At 35.4% G+C, this 17,206-nt stretch overlaps 1 protein-coding gene across 1 annotated transcript in view; it reads right to left on the reverse strand.

The window, feature by feature from the left end:
- The window catches only part of ANO1 (anoctamin 1), a 157,585-nt gene that overhangs the window by 79,563 nt on the left and 60,816 nt on the right, over window positions 1–17,206 (reverse strand). The gene's annotated exons all lie outside the window — the stretch shown is intronic.

The raw sequence follows: 17,206 nt of genomic DNA on the forward strand, positions 1-17,206 counted from the left end.
GATTATCCATCATCATGCTGAGAAAAGGCGTTCAGGTAAGACAATGCCCCTTTTCTGCTGATCATTCCCAGCATGATTGACTTTTTGAGTGAGTCAGCTTACATGACATGACCAAAGTATGACAGCCTCTGTTTGGCAATCTTGGTTTCAAGTAATATTGAAGTGATCCTTCTTATGCTTATTGAAATAGCCTGAGCCACATTACTCAGAAAGTAGGCCTTAAAAGAAGGGGTATTTATATCCTCAAAGAAGTTTGTTGAGACCCTGAAGGAAAGACGGCTAACCTGGTGAGCTTGATTAAGCCTACAGGCTAGAGATTCCCCATCCTTAGCTTTAGTTTGGCAACTTCAATAAGTGTAGCTCACTAGGTAGGGAGAACAGTGGTAAGAAATTACTACTGTGAGTCCTAAGACAGAGAAAAGAGACTCCCCACTAATATTAAATGATGACAGTTGGCATAGCATCCTTCTCAGAGGTCACTCAGAAACAATAATCACTTCTGAATTATAATTATGATTGAGCATCTTAAAATTTTTATATAATAAAAAATAGGAAGTCCTAAGCAAGCATGTGAAGGCCTTATGGAAAGAAAAATAACAAAGATATATGATCTCTGGCGTGGTTACCATTTTATAAATGTCCTCATCATTAAGATAGTACGTGGATAAGACATAGGAATAGAGATTAGAACAGCTCTCCTCAATCAGCTTGACTGCAGAAAGCTGATAGAAAGCCAGTCATATTGTCCATTGAATATAAACTGTATTATGTTTAATATACAGATGCACCAAGTAATGCATTATTTATAAATATTTGCGAACATTTTTAAATATCCTCTGAAGAAACAAAAGAAATTACATTAAGTTGGAAGTGGAGTAGTATCTCTCCAGAGATTTATAGAACACCCTCCATAATGATGTTCCAAAAAATCTTTGAAAACCTTGCTGTTCTTCCAGGCTTTGGGGTAAGGTGGTTGTTGAGCTCCTGTAGATTATTTTTATTGTTATGTATGGTTTTCCCTTTTGGACACCTATGATATGTTCCATAATTTTTTATTATTTTTTGCTTTTAAAGAAAGTTGCTTTTCAGTAAGGTGGCCTCTAAATTCTATAAATAAATAACTGGACCCTTTAACCCCAGGCTTTGTCCTGAAGCAGGTAAGAGATTATAAGTTTTCTTCATGCATATGCTTGGAAATACTTTGATGCTTAGACTATGGTGCACCTTGAATTTAAATATCAGGGAACAAAACGCAGATGATGCAGAATAATTTCTGTTTCCTATTAAGTTACTCTTATGCATGTTATTTCTTTAGACCTCCAAAAGATTTTGCTACAGTTCTTCACCAATATGCTAATGTCTGAATTGAAGGTTGCCAACCTGATATCCATCAGATCTGAACATATCTGCCCAAACAACAACAGGATTAAAAGATTATAGAAATTTATTCGATCAATTTATATAGTTGCCCACTTCAACAATGACTCTTAGAGTTGCAATCCAATACACGCACACTTTTCAATCTTAACAAATGCCTCTGAAACTGGTGAGACATAAAAGCATCAGTACCATGGTCTGAACTGGGTGCTCTTTGCACGAAATCATCTACAATATACATCTGTCTCTTGATGTTCCTGGCAACAATGACCCACACAATGCTCTCAAAATTCCAATTGTATCCACTGCCCTAAAATATTAGGGTCTAAACTTTTCCTTCTTGAGAGAACATGTGTCTTTCTATTCTGTCCATCATCTGCCTTTTCCAATTTGCTTTTTCTAGTTCACATTATATAGAGCTCATGTTAGTTGCTCTATTTAACTTCTTATATAAGTTTGTGGTCCTTAAGATGTTCCATTTTCATTGAATAGTCTTTCCCAACTTGCATCTCTCCAGAAATTCATGCCAGAATAGCCATCAACTGTATTGGCGGGTAGTCTAAAAATTATAATTTCAAACATCTGGAAGACTGCATTAAACTGAATATGGGAATGTAGGTCTGTTATAAAATCTGAAGAGAATTCTGAATTTAAGGGATGGATGAAAAAATGTTCTATTAAAAGCATTAAAGCAAATGTGTATTTTTCTACCTTCCAACAAGTAAATACAAACACATACAAGAAAACAATCCAGGATATACAATTAGGACGAACAGTTATAGAGAGCAGAGTAGATTGCTTCATTTCAACGGCAGTGAACACAAAACTATGGACATTCAGGAACATTCGTTAAAGTGTGTGTGTGTGTGTGTGTATGTGTGTGTGTGTATGTGTGTGTGTGTATATATATATATATATATATATATATATATATATATATATATATATATCTCCAGATGTCCTCTTTGCTTACTTTCCTAATGTAACCAGCAACTTGCCTCATTTAAATGCAACTTTATCCACAAATGCAAGTTTTTCTTTGTTTAAAAAATGATAAAGTAGCCATAAAAAAATTAAACAATCTCCTAAAGATAAACTACCAGTGAAACTGTAATAAGGCCTGTCTCTTGTCAAAAGTTATTAAGGAACAAGTATGACAGACTTGTCTGCAAAAAGACATCACTTGTACATAGGACATATTTAAGGCCTGTCAGTGATTTCCCTCTGTTGATAGGTCTGCTTATTCTTAATATACACATCCTTTTATATTTGTATAAATCTAGTGCATTGTACAGAACAGTGATTTATTTGCTGAAGGAAGTAACATAGTTTCCCAGTACCTAAATTTGAGCCCCTGCACATTACAGTCTTTTGTTTATCCAGATTATAAAAGAGCAAGGTCTTAAACTAAAACCAGTCTCCTTACATTTTTCTTCCTTTTGCATAAGAACTAAAGTCAATAAGGCCATGCAAATCAATGTGTACAAAAATAGGATTGTTTCATCTAAAAATAAAATGTTTGATTGATATGCCTAAAGTAGTTATTCTTAAAGTAGGTAAGTAAAATACTGATCAAACAGTTGCACCCATGTAACAGTGAAGACAGCCATAAAATATTGGTGGTAAAGGAAAAAAATCTCAAGTTTTCCAATATAAATACCAATCCTGCAAAGGATAAACTAGTATTTTACCTCCTCCATGCCACTGAACCATCTACAACAGAAATGTCAAATTCATGACGTCACGCAACATATTGGGACGGTTTTGCCATTACCGGCAATGGGGTGGGTGCGGCTTCCGGATGATGTGTCTGGCCCGTGGGCCAGCAGTTTGACACCCCTGATGTACAAGAACCACTATTTGTTAATTAGATCAACTTTTTCCAACTCATTGCCTGTCAGCTGTTTTGGCTTCAACTCTCATATTGGCTGGGAATTGTATGAGTTAAAATTCCAGCATTTTGTTTCTAGCAGCAGCTAGCTAAATAGTCTAGCAAGGTATGATGGACATGCTCTTTTGATTATACCAACAACTGTGTAATCAAAATTTGATTGATTTTGAAAGGACAAAATACTTACCATAGTGAATATCTATGGAGATTCTCAGTCATCCAGGTCATGGTTGTCCCAAAGGTGCTTTTTCAAGAGGCAACCATGAAGGGTTGGATAGGTGATTACCTGCACCCTGAATTGCAGCCAGAAGATGACTGGTAACTAGTGCAACTTGTGCAGCAGCAATGATGCATAAAGCAAACCTGCATGTGTATATGTATGAATACTAGGAAAGTAGGTAAATAAGTAAATTAATTTAATGGTTAAAGGTACTAGACTAATGTCTATGGAGATTCTCAGTCATCCAGGTCATGGTTGTCCCAAAGGTGCCTTTTCAAGATGCAACTGGGCTTTCTTGTTTTTCTTTGAAGATATTTCGCTTCTCACTCAAGACTGGATGCTGGAATCCTTCCATTCCGCATCATCCAATCAGAGCTGAAGAAGCTTCTTGGATGAGAAGTGAAACATCTTCAAAGAAAATCAAGAAAGTCCAGTTGCTTCTTGAAAAAGCACCCTTGGGACTACCATAGTGAATAAACACTCACCTGCAAATTCATTTTGTTTGCTCTAAAATTACTGACAGAGAAATGTACTCAAAGTCCTAATAGTTTTGCATCTTGTGGGAACAACAATCCTCATCTAAACTATACATGAGGATTTGGTGTAGCCAGTTTGGTGTAATGGTTAAGGTACCAGACCAGAAACTGGGATTCTGTGAATTCTAGTCCACCTTAGGTACAAAGCCAGTTGGATAACCTTGGTCAAATCACTTTCTCTTAGTCTTAGGAATGAGGCAAATTACTCCTGAAAAATCTTGCCAAGAAAACTGCAGGGACTTGTCCAGGCAGTCTCCGAGAACTGGACACAACTGAACAGAAGAAAAAAAAACATGGGAAGACTGAGATGAAGTTGTTTTGTACTATAATTAAAAACAAAACTGTGCCAAATGAAAAGTTTACTAGAGGAGAAATGTTTTTGAAATTTCTCATGGGACTGACCTCAATTGTGAATATTCTTTTACAAAGCTCCTACAATTTGATATCCAAGCATAAAGTTTTTAAGAATCCATATTTTTTAAAGAGAGGAAAAATAAGATCTGAATGCAATTGTTAGAATAAGCAGAGAACTTGGTATATTCATATCTATTCTACTTCAAAAGAATTCAAGTGAATCAACAGGATAATAATAATAATAATAATAATAATAATAATAATAATAATAATAATAATAATAATAATAATAATAATAATAATAATAATATAAAAAATAGGATTTTGCTATCCATGCCACTGAGACAGAAAATAAACTGAAAAAAGAGGCTTTATAAAATTTGCAAAATATTTAAAAATGGCAAATCTTTTCCTTTTTCTCTTTTCACAAATTAATTTTCCTCACAATATTGAGGACTACTTCAAGAAATACATAAGTAAATTTATTTTTAACATCTATAGCTATGCTAATCAGATACTAAGTTAAGCCATTGTTATGATATAGCAAAGAAGAGAAAAGACAAAAATTAGCTATTCTTTCAGTTCTTATAATAAACAGATAAGGGAACTCTGAGAGTAAATTCAAATCTCCCACCAAAATCATATTTTGGTGAAATGTAAACACACTCTTAAATTTGTGTTTTCCCTTTTTTAACTCATTTTCCCTTGTACAAGTAGTTCATTATTTTCTTTCTCCATTTTAGGTCTAAAACAAATCACAGTTCATAATTTTACATGAATAAACAAATTCTGATTTCCTTAAAACCTGAATTATAAACAGAATCAAACAGTGCCTCCCGATCCTGATCCACAAGGCAAATGCAAATCAATAAATGGATAAATTATGTTTGATAGAAATCAAGGAGGTGAAGAGTGAAATGCAAGCTAAAGGATTCTTAAGACTCATTCATATAGTCTTAAGTCTTAGTTTGATATTATGTTCTAAGCTAGATCTATGTATTTGGCTTTGAGCTAAAACTTGATTTAAAGTATATCGACATAAAAGCAGAATAGAAAAAAACCAGCAGACTGTTCAAATGCAAGAATTACATTATCATTATCTATTAATATTTTAAATAAGTATGCCCATCTTACAACATTATGAAACAAAACTATTCATAATCATTATAAAAATCAGTGAAATGATTGATCCCAACATTATTCATTTGCACAATAGTAATAGCACTTAGACTTATATACTGCTTCATAGTGCTTTACAGCCCTCTCTAAGCTGTTTACAGAATCAGCATATTGCCCCACCAAATCTGGGTCCTCCTTTTACTGACCTCGGAAGGATGGAAGGATGGAAGGCTGAGTCAACCTTCAGCCGGTCAGGATCGAACTTCTGGCAGTTGGCAGAATTAGCCTGCAATACTGCATTCTAATCTCTACGCCACCACAACTTACCACCATAAAACTGCCTGATCTAATTGCCATATTTAACTGAGCACTTTTTAAACAAGTGCAGTTCTTGTGAATCAGGCACACTACAACTAATACTAGGTACACCTAGTAATATATACTTCTCTGCTTACTATATTGCCTAAAGAGATTCACAAATATTCATGACTACATTATTCACAACCATTTTCACATATCTAGAATCACTATTCAGAATATTAATGCATATTGAGCTACACTTAGTTTTAAAAGCAAATTCTGAATTATCAGAATATTGATCCTTACATAAATTGATTTTTCAGCAGAGGTCCTGAAAATCAGGGTAAGAGAAGTGATGGAATACATGGGCTAAAAATTGACTTAACACATTAGCTGGCACCTTTAACCAGGGCAGCCTACTTTGCAATGTTTTCTTTCTTTAACTCTACATGGCAGGCGCACACAATCAACACATATAAATTGTATATAGTACTGTATTCTATCATTTTAATGTCTGGCTTTTTAGTTTTCTTTAGAAAAGTTCATTCCAGCCAAGCAGGGAAGCAGATGCACTAAAATAATGAAACTTCTCCAAATCTTATTCATGTTCCGGATAGACTGCAAACTTCCAATCCCCTGTTTATACAAACATGCATATCCTTCTTGAGCATATGTCACTGTTTTATCTCCATTTCTGTTAAAAATAAAATATGAGGTCTTCCAAAGTAGTTGTAAGGAAAGAATAGAAAACACGGAAATAGCTGTACTTTTACATGAAGTTAAGAAATAAGAGTGAAAAGAATGCATGTCTAAATCAATTAATTAATAAACCTATTATTTAGGAGGAAAAAAGCCCAAATATGATTTCAACTAAAATTAGTCTGATATGGGCAGATCTCTCCAAAGTGATATCCTGCAGGCATGTCAGTCATGTTATCAGAGAATTCTGTTAAGTGTAGTCCAACATATCTGGGGACACAAACTTGGGAAAGACTAAACCAGAAAATTCAGGATTTTATTTTTTTTTGCTTTTACTGAGTCTTGTGAACAAACAAAAAATTCATGACAGATGAAAGGATTGTTATCTTCAGAAATATACTGGTTGGTAACATTTAGCTTAGCCGTTTCAATGATGACATCTTACATTTGGAATCTCCTGCCCCCAGCAATTCAAGATGCACCTCGTTAACATTTTGCATTTATTGGTGGTTGCCAATATTTTCTGTTATATTTGTTATTTTAAATATGCCTATTTTTAAAAAATTCCATTTGTCTCTTTGTCTCTCATTGTGACTTAGATACAGGGAGAAGATAAATGCATTTTAATACCGTAAAATAAATAAATCATTAAGTTATGCCAAGAAACTAAGCCACTAAAGAAAACAGTGAAGAGGATGCACAATATTCAATGTACTGCCAAGATGGTTGTACATTAGTAACAGAGTCAAAAGCCGAGTTAAAAGATCAAGGCCCAGTTGAAGATGTTCATTAAAAACTAGTATGAATTTCAATACATGCAATTGGAAAAATGAGACAACCTCCTTTCCTGAGTTTTACCTTATACCTTTGAGATTAAAAAAAGAGAGGGCTCCAAGTTGAATTGTACCTACTCTGATTTTGCTGTAAGTATACGGCAGTATATACATTAATGCAAATTGTTGGAGTCATGGTAGACAGGTTTATGAAAATGCCAATATAGTACATATAGTAGCTTTTTTTTTTTTTAAAAAAAAATGCAGTTTGCATGTTTGGAATTACCAGGAACTGGAAATATAACTGTTGATATGATACCCTTATATAAATCTATGGTCCAACTATATTTGGGATATTGTATAAGTTCTGGTCACCACATCTTTAAAAGGTTTTACATATTGTACAGCAGTAAAAAATAATAAAGATGAAATTGACATTATTAGGTGCTTGGTGTATAGCTACAATTAGAACTTTTTAGTTTGAGATGAAGGAGAAAATGGAAGACATAACAGAAGGCACTGATAATGGAAAGTTCTTCACTCATAGTGTTTGAATTTCTAATCATTCTTTAAAATTAAATGCAGATAGATTAAGAAAATGTTTTCATTCAGCCTAGATTTAACCCAGGGAATTTTCTAATAATTGTGGTAATTGTCCCAACTGGATGACTTTAAAAGGAGATTAAAGATGTTGAAGGGGATTAGGCTATGAATATCAATCGCTCTTTACCACCTCCTGAATCATAGAGAGCTTGCCAAACACACTGGTTGTTGGGAAGAGACATTAAAACAGAATTCCTACCCTCTAGTCCAGGCTGGTCAGCTTCCCAAGTGCCTTTGTTTGGCCACTGTGAGACACTGAATCCTGGATTTCATGAATCCTGGATTTCATGGAAGGATGCCTCTTCTTATATCCTTGAGGGAATTAAGTAATTGAAGGATTGAACAAATAATGAAGAGTTAGGGAAACAAACAAACAAAGTTAAGGAAACAAATAACTATTTCAAAGATGTGAGGTTATGGCAGAGTATTTAGGTACTTTCTTTTCTCTATTATTCAGATGATAGTCCTCTTCAAAGGTGCTAAAATTTAATTGTAAAAAGAGAAAGATACCAAACATGCTAACTTATTAAAAACCCGGTCAAGGTAAAAAGTAGCAAAGGATGCTATTCAAAAATACAGAACGTGATTCCATCTTCCAAAACTTCTGCTAGTTTCATCTAGCATCTTAACTCCTGAAGTGAATGTAAAGAATTGAAATCAAATCTACTGAAGATGAATAGCAGTGCTCTGAGAATGATGCTTCCTGAGACAGATGAAGGGGGAACATCTTTTTTTGATCATATCAAGAATCAAGAACTCAATGGTCTTGCTAAAATTTCCGCTTATTTGAAAGATCAATCACAAGAAAGATACATCTCAGTCTGGAGAAGATGGATAGATTATATCAGAATAAATATGGGACTAAAAAGTTTCATTTGGGTTATGAGTAAACTAGTCTAGAGTATTGTTATTATTAATAGTTTATTTTAATGGAATTTTTGTTAGTTTTAATTATATGATATTATTATTTTTAATATTAGTATTGTATTGTTTAATATTTAGGTTATGAATATGTTTATTATTGTGTTTAATTTTAATTTGTTTAAATTTGTGTTAAAGGGGAGTTAAAGCGCATTATGGTCTTGGTTATTTTAATAGTTGGTTAATGCTAGATAGATTTTGATTATTATATTTGTAACCCTGGGTTCAGCTCTGGGAAGTGGGGGAGGGGGAGGGAGGGGTTTTGGGGTGGGTATGGGGGTTTATACTGTAATCTTCATAAAACTTTTAATAAAAAAAAAAAAGAACTCAATGGTCTTCTGGACACCAGCTTGCTCCTGAATAAGCAGGTATCAATAACAAGAGAAATGGGGGTGGGGTGGCCTAAAATCATTTTTCTAATTATCTGCAACATATTTTTTTCTATAAATTGTTCCCTTTAAAAACAAAGGAGATTTTTCTTACCATGACACTCTTCGTATTTTGTAAGAAATAATGAATGCTAAATGGGATTGCTTTTAAAAGACAACTTCAAAAGTACTGCCATCTCCTATTAAGCACAGTCTGTCATTAAAGTAGTTGTTCCTTGGAATCAGGCCTTCAAATCAGGTGATAGTTTTTATCTTGATACTTATGAATATCTAACACATTGCTTTTCCCCTGGCAATGTAGCAGTTGCTTGTTTTCAGCAATATGCCTACATCCTATTCGTAGAAGGATATCTACAGTAATAAATCTGACAAACCTAGGTTGCACAAATCTGGATAAACACTAAATAGCAGCAGAGAGATACAGAAAATAATAGTGCCTTGCACATGTGTCAAATACTCTTTAATTTATTACTGAAAAAATGTATTTTCCAAATAAATAAAAAATGAATTATTTTTTTTAAAAAAAATTGAAAAATGGACAGATTTAAATCATCACAACTATATGATAGATGCTTTCACTTGTACTTTATTTTTTTCTATTGGTGAATACATAGAGTTCCAAGTTGCTTTGTATTCTCATAAGTCAACATGCATACAATATTTATTTCTGCTATTGTACTATCCATAACATCTTTTGATTCAACTTTTTGAAATATGTTTTTGTCAGAGAGGAATGGTAATCTTGTCTTTCAGTTGGGGGGGGGGAGAGAGAGAGAGAGAGAGAGAGAGAGATTAGCTTACATCATCTTCCAAATGAAGTGCTTTGACTCACCTCTCATGGTAAAATGCATTAAGCTCAGGCCCAAACCTTTGCCAAATATCATTATTGATAAGGGTAACAAATGTAAAGTAAAGTAATGCGTAAATCTTCTCCCGTGCTGACATCAGCACAAATCCCTGGAAAACAGGTTAGACATTCTGCTTGCCTGTTAATAAGCCACATCTCTTTTTACATTAAAATGCTGTGGGAGATTGCAAAATTATTAAGTGTTAGGGCCTAGACTAGAGTATATTTTTGCATACCGATTACTTAGCACTGAACTCAAAGGTTCACAGAACATATTTTGAAAGATTAGTTCAGTGATGGCGAACCTTTTAGAGACTGAGTGCCCAAACTGCAACCCAAAACCCACTTATGCATCGCTGAGTGCCGGGTGGGCGTGGCCCATTGGGTGGGCGTGGCTGCAGTGGTAACGGCAGACTAGATGGGACTAAAAAGTTCAATCAATCAATTCCAACTTTGCAAGATCTTTTTTCCCGCGAGAAGTTGAAATTGACTGATTGAACTTTTTTTTTTTTGCACACGGCGACAGAGACCTAAGGCGAAAAGGTTTTACAAAACCCAGCTGAAGGCCTAGGACTGGGGGGACGGCACGCGTGCCCACAGAGAGAGCTCTGAGTGCCGCCTCTGGCACCCATGCCATAGGTTCGCCACCACTGGATTAGTTCATACCTTTTACCTCCATGCTTACATACCTCTAACATAAGTAATGTTATTTAGTTAATGGAAACTTGAAAATTTCTAGAAAATATTTCTCTTTTTAAAGCTGTGAACCTAAGAAAAGGGGAATCCTAAACTTTTTTTTTTCTTCAAATTTGGGTGCAACCCTAAATAAGTGTGCTAACCTGCTTTCATTAGGAAGACTACTGGTTCTTAACACAGAATGGCCTGTTAAGAATTAATAACTAGGAGTTAGCTGAAAATATTCCTCTACATTTAAAAAAAAAAAACTAAGAATGCCTGGGGAATTTACTGCCCCCCCCTTTTAAAAATCTTTCACAGAAAAAAAAAGAGAAAGTAGTTTGTTACTTGAAGAGTGTAGAAAAAAGTAAGAACACCTTGGACAGGAACAGAGTCTCTGTGAAGACCAAACGTGGACTCGTAGCTTTGAGTATATTTTCATTCAAGCACATTTTAAGAAGTGCAAAACACAAAATGCTTTAAAGCCCTAAATCCCATCTGATTCTACCAGGATTTCTTCTAGGGAAGTGCTATTCTAAAATGCATATGCCGGTAATATAGAGCAGTGCTTTCTCAACTGTGATGTGCATACTCTGAAAGTACCCACTTCTCCAGAAGGCTAATTTTACTTCCTTTCTGTTAATATTTCAACAACTAGTTAAAAGCAAACCCACCCAGGCTTCTGCTTCCTGAACATGAGTCTGCATATCTCTATCTATATAGCTCAGTGTCCTTCTACAGCTGAGACCACTCAAGGATGGGCAAAAAGGCTAGACCCAGAAAGTGACGTTTACCCTAATATTCTGTCTCAAAATGTGGTGGGCAGCAGAAAGCACATTGATGGACAGCCTGAAATGATGTCCTTTGTGCTGGCAATTCTGTGATTCTAATTTTGCTGGTTTCTTATGGGTTTCAGCCTTCAAACTGATTGCTCATCTCTTCATCCATTTCTTAGTCCACTTTTGGCTGCTTGGGACATAGGAATTCCAGTCTCCACAGCCATTTTTCCCCCTTTTGAATAGGTTGGTTGACTGATTAAAGCAGGGGTAGTCAACCTTGGCTCTTTTATGACTCGTGGACTTCAACTCCCAGAATTCCTGAGCCAGCACAGCCTTGAAAATGACCAGCCAATGCCTCATTTAATGTGTACAACTGAAAGTATAATAGTACTTAGCTCCTCTAGTTTTCTAACCTGCCAGGTAAAATTCCTTTCCATTCCTATTGTTCCCAGGAAGGAGCTACCTGATCACTACTTAACCTCATATTACATTCTTAGGGTGGTCTTCAGCCCCACACCAATCCACAGAACTTCTTCAACTTCCAATTCTTCTACAGGACTCCCCCAGTGGCTGAATCTTGGCTAGTCAGATCCTGACACCCACCAGATGGCAGCAAAGCAATAAAAAACTGAACTCATTGCTGCCACCCTGAAGCCAGTAGGTAGAACAATTGACTTGTCAACCAACAGTTTTAAGTAACTCTTTTTTAAAAAAAAATTCCATTGGTTGACCTACAGAAAACTCAATTCTTTTTTTACAAAGAAAAATAAAAATGCAGTCTGTAGTATAATCAGAAAATTGTGCATGACAAATGAAGGAGGTTTTTCACATGCTGGATAGCATCTGGATGGGGCTGGATTTTTACTGAGGGAACCACCAATCATCACCCTTAAAATGGTATATGCTAAAACTTTATGGAAGCAGCTGAGCAGTAATTCATTCCAACTGTGCAACAAGGATTATCTTGTGCAAAGTAGATACACAAAAGGTATTGGTTAAAAATCCTCTTCATTTATTAAGCAATGTTGCTACTTGTTACACAATGTGAAGCTTGATATTACACACTGGTTTCATAGCATTCATTTAAAGTTTAATATAAATAAAATTATGCTCCATTCGCTACTCTATATTGTGGGGCAGAGATTTGAAATATAAAGAGTTAAATAAATAACATAAACTAAAAATAAGTCATAATCCTCAAGCTCTCATTCCTCCTAAAGTAAACAAAAAACAATGAAGCATTGGCCTGGAACTTGTCACAGAAAGGGAGAGTAGGAAAACAAACCAAATTCAGAAGACAGAATAATCAGTATAGCCAGCAGTTAATTCACACTGATTTTTTTTCAGTTTTCTTCAGTGGGTTATTTTTCCAGCTCATCTTATTTATTTCTTAAATAAATAATTTGTTTCTCTGCAAAAGCTGTCTTTGGAAAACAAGATAACCCAGCTAGAAGTCCATGGCCAACATTATGGTTCTGCAAAGAACATGTTAACGTAGTTATTTCATAAGAAACAGATTCCTAAATAGAGATTTTAACAGACTAAATTGCACAGACACAGTGCATACCATTCGTACCAGATAACCTGAAGGGTCTATATTGCAGACAGTCCATAAAGGAATGCATGGATGGAAAGGATAAAATTTTTTATTTATCTTATAAGACACACAAGGTCAGAGGGAGCACAGGAAGGCTGTATATATTTCTAAGGGAGATGGATGAAAATTCTTTAATACTTTGACTGTATACAGGAGATTCCTGAGTTCTCTATAATATTGATAATCAAAGCTATGGGAAGCTATTTCTTCGGACAATTCAATAACTATTTTACATCAGTGTCTTGTTCTGTAATTCTGTCTAAACTATTCTACTCAAAAGAATATCTGAAACTGTGCAGTTGTAGACACATCCTACCTTTAAAAGTAAAACCATATATAAGACAATCCATTTCCATTTATCCTATAGTTTTATGGTTATCAGAGGTTCTCCAGCAGTTATTTGTTCTCTAAATAGCTGAGCTTCAATAAAAACATTTTGTGTGTGTGTGTATGTACAGAAAATTTGAACAATACCTTTGCTCAACCATAGACACAAAGAGTTGTGGTGGCGCAGTGGTTAGAATACAGTATTGCAGGCTAACTTTGACCACAGTCTGGAGTTCGATCCTGACTGACTCCAGGTTGACTCAGCCTTCCATTCTTCTGAGGTCGGTAAAATGAGGACCCAGATTGTTGGAGGCAATATGCTGGCTCTGTAAACCGCTCACAGGGAGCTGTAAAGCGCTATGAGATATATACAGTATAAGTCTAAGTTCTATTGCTATTGCTATGGACATTTCAAACTGAAAGAGCTATACTTGGGTCCAGAGATCTGCCAACTAATTATGACCTTTTTAAGGACTAACTTCCCTAATTGTAAGAGCATTTTTTTCCTTCCCTATGGTTACGAACTGATTGGAGAACCGCAACTTTCAGATACTTCCTTCCTTCAGAGCAGCAACTGCAACATGAGAAAAGTAAAAATGAGAAAAAAGTTCTTATTAATTTAATGAGAAACCTGTTCCCTATTATATACTTCATGTCACCAGTAATGTATTGTGATACATGAGTTTTCTTAAGCTGAAAAAAAAAAGTCTTACTGAGAGCATGATCAGCTGGAGTCAATTATTTTTTATGGAATTCATAAAACAAGTACAGGAACAGCAGTTGTAAACCTTCATGGTTACCTAGACTTTTGAATTCTACATCGTATGAATTAGCTCACAAGAACAAGATCGAACTGCTATATGAGTATTTAACAGTTATTTCCTAGAAATATCATTAAGAAAATAACTTCTAAAACAATTAGTTATACCAGGCCTTCATTTATTCTACATTATTATTTTATTTATAATTCACTTTTCTCCTGTGGAAATAGTTACTATTTAGTTACCCAGAAATGAAATACAGCATGTATTATTTTAGACAGATGTCATAATATTTGATACATCCTTCACAATTAATTTGTGTTAATGACCTTTCCATTAAGCACATTAAAATTCTACCCCATATTAATTATATTTGTTTCTAATTTTATGGTGATTTATTGCCCTGATTTTGTGTACCTTTGCATTCTATTGGATAAAATTATTAATGTGATTTGATTTCAGGTTATTACTCTAAGAAGAGAATGCCATTAAGTTTCCATTTTTCCTGCTAGTCAAAGGTGGGTGAGATTTCGGTTTAAAATTTATCTAAAGCGTGGAATGTGGGAAAAAGCCACATTCTTGTTTACTGGCCCTATGATCTGGTCTTAGAATGAGCAGAGATACATGTATGCTTTTATTTTTATTTCAATTTACAGAGTGGGAGATAAAGAACAAATCTGTACTATTTCTCCACAGGAGAACGGCAACTCTAATATTACATAATCAGGATGTTACAGATACAACTGGTAGAAATGAATGTGCCAAATATGAGCTTAGCATCAAACAAATTCACTAACATCACTAACACACATCTTGTACCAGACACTCCAGAGACGTAAGATATATTACTATACATCATGTGACAAGAATTCAAAGTCATATGAATATTTCCAAAACAGGACAAACCCATCAGGTCAATGAGAAGGGGTGTGCTAGGTGTCCCATCTAGTAAGGAATGTCATCAGACAGTACCCAAGAGGAGGGTCTTTTTTGCCACCGTCCCCACTCCGGCCTTGTCCTTATTGGCCTTCTGGAAAGGCTTGAAGTGCAGTGGTTATATTGTTAGCATGTTGGATTGCAGATTTTTAAACATGCCTTTAAATCGGTTTTACTGTTTTTTGTTGTTACAATTTTGTTTATTTTTATACTGATTTTATGTTTCTAATGCTGCGACCTACTCAGAGTCATGCATGTGAGATGGAGCAGCCATATAAATTCAACAAACAAATACATAAATATTTGAGCATCCTTCTCAGCTGCTTGCAACTGTCTAGAGGGAGTTGCAACTCTCATTTTGAGAAACCCTAGTCTACAGCACTGGTATGCTTATTCTATTTGACCTAATTAAAAAAAAAAGTTCCCTAATTTGTCATTCTCCATTTGTGACCTCCCAACTTTTGACATTCCGATACCTTGGTCCTTCTGGCTGGGAACTCTAAAGCCTGTAGTCCAATTCAGGCATAAGGAGAGCATAAGTTATGGAAAATAAACATTTATTGCCATTAATTAGTGTTGTATTTCTTTGGCTGCACACTGAAATACAGACTATAGAAAATCCTTCACTTTGTTTAGGTCAAAGAGAAACTCTTGTGCCAATGGCTATATTAAGCACATTCACTGATGAAAAAAGAGCAAAGTAGACAGGATGCTGAACACAATATTAAAAACAACATCAGCTTTATTTTTAATGGAATCGCAAGCATAAGGCTGAGGGGTGGACAGAGGCAGGGTTTAAGTCAATTATCCTCTGTGGCAATTTCACAATACTTGGAGATAGTAAAAGATATGTCCTATTGGCACCATCTGAACTTATTTCTTAAGGTTACAATTACGAGAGGGTGAGATTTATTTAGGATCATAGCTGGGAAGAGAGGCATTCCTCCTTCCTTCCTTCTTTACTGGAGTTTGAAGAAAACACTCCCTTTATTTCTATTAAATAGAAAAATCTTTCACAAGAAGCGTTATGGTCATTTCAGCCCTAGTCAATAGCCATCCACCTAATAACCAATTAGAATCAGGGCTGTTATTAGTTACGCTACTTTTAAAAAAAATAATAGATTTTTTTTCAAAAACCTCATGGGTTGATGAAGGGGTAGTTACTAAATTTATCTTTTAACCTTTTCAGCTTCTCCATAGCTTCTGCTATCTCCCTTCTTTGACAGTGATAGGACTTTGTGGGTATGGGGTAAAAGGAAACCCATGGTAGTAACTTAGAACAGTTGCCCCCAACTTTTGGGGCGCCAGGAACTGGTTCCGTGGAGTTTTTCCGCAGATCAGAGACGGCGTGGTTTCGTGTGCTGCCTGCATCCCACAGATGGTGCTTTGCTTGTTTGCGCAGCCCGGTTTCTGGCATGCCACATCCCGGTGCCAATCCATGGATCAGGAGTTGGGGGCCCTGACTTAGAATATATTCTGGCCATTCCTTTTTTATACTTGATGATTTTGGAGCATAAAGACTTGAGCTTGGGATCTGATGAAAGCATTACAAGCAGAAGAATGCTACAGAGCAACTGCATCTGTATCAACAGAGATTGAGAGATTATCTGGATGGGGGTGGGGGTGGGAGCCAGGAGAACATCTAATTTCAATTTCTGTGTGAGTCAAGTTTTCTTTAGTAAATCATGAACCATGAACACTGAAAAACAAAGCATTTATTTTCCCCACATTATTAGTCTCTGCTTATGAATATGACAAAAACAAATGGGGTTGTAGTAAGTCTCTTAGCATGTACATTATGGTCCTGGAAAGGATGTTCTAGGAGCTATATTCCTTTATGGATCTCCTTCTTCTGAAATTTATAATCACAAAATTGTCCATTACCATTCATTTTACCAATAGCATTCCATTAATCTAGAGGAAAAAAGAAGGCATCTGGAGAGGTCTGGAAATCACAGGAGTGCAAGCCTTCTTTTTCCCCCCCTAATATATCTTCTGGCCTAGGTTGAGCTGTTTCTTTGACCTATTACCATAATATAAGATTGCTCAGCTAGTTTACTGTGTAGTTCATAATCACTGAACCCATATATTTTGGAATGCTA

The sequence above is a fragment of the Protobothrops mucrosquamatus genome, unplaced genomic scaffold (genome assembly GCF_001527695.2).
Source record: "Protobothrops mucrosquamatus isolate PMUCROS unplaced genomic scaffold, P.Mucros_1.0 scaffold_246, whole genome shotgun sequence".
Classification (NCBI taxonomy): Eukaryota; Metazoa; Chordata; class Lepidosauria; order Squamata; family Viperidae; genus Protobothrops; species Protobothrops mucrosquamatus.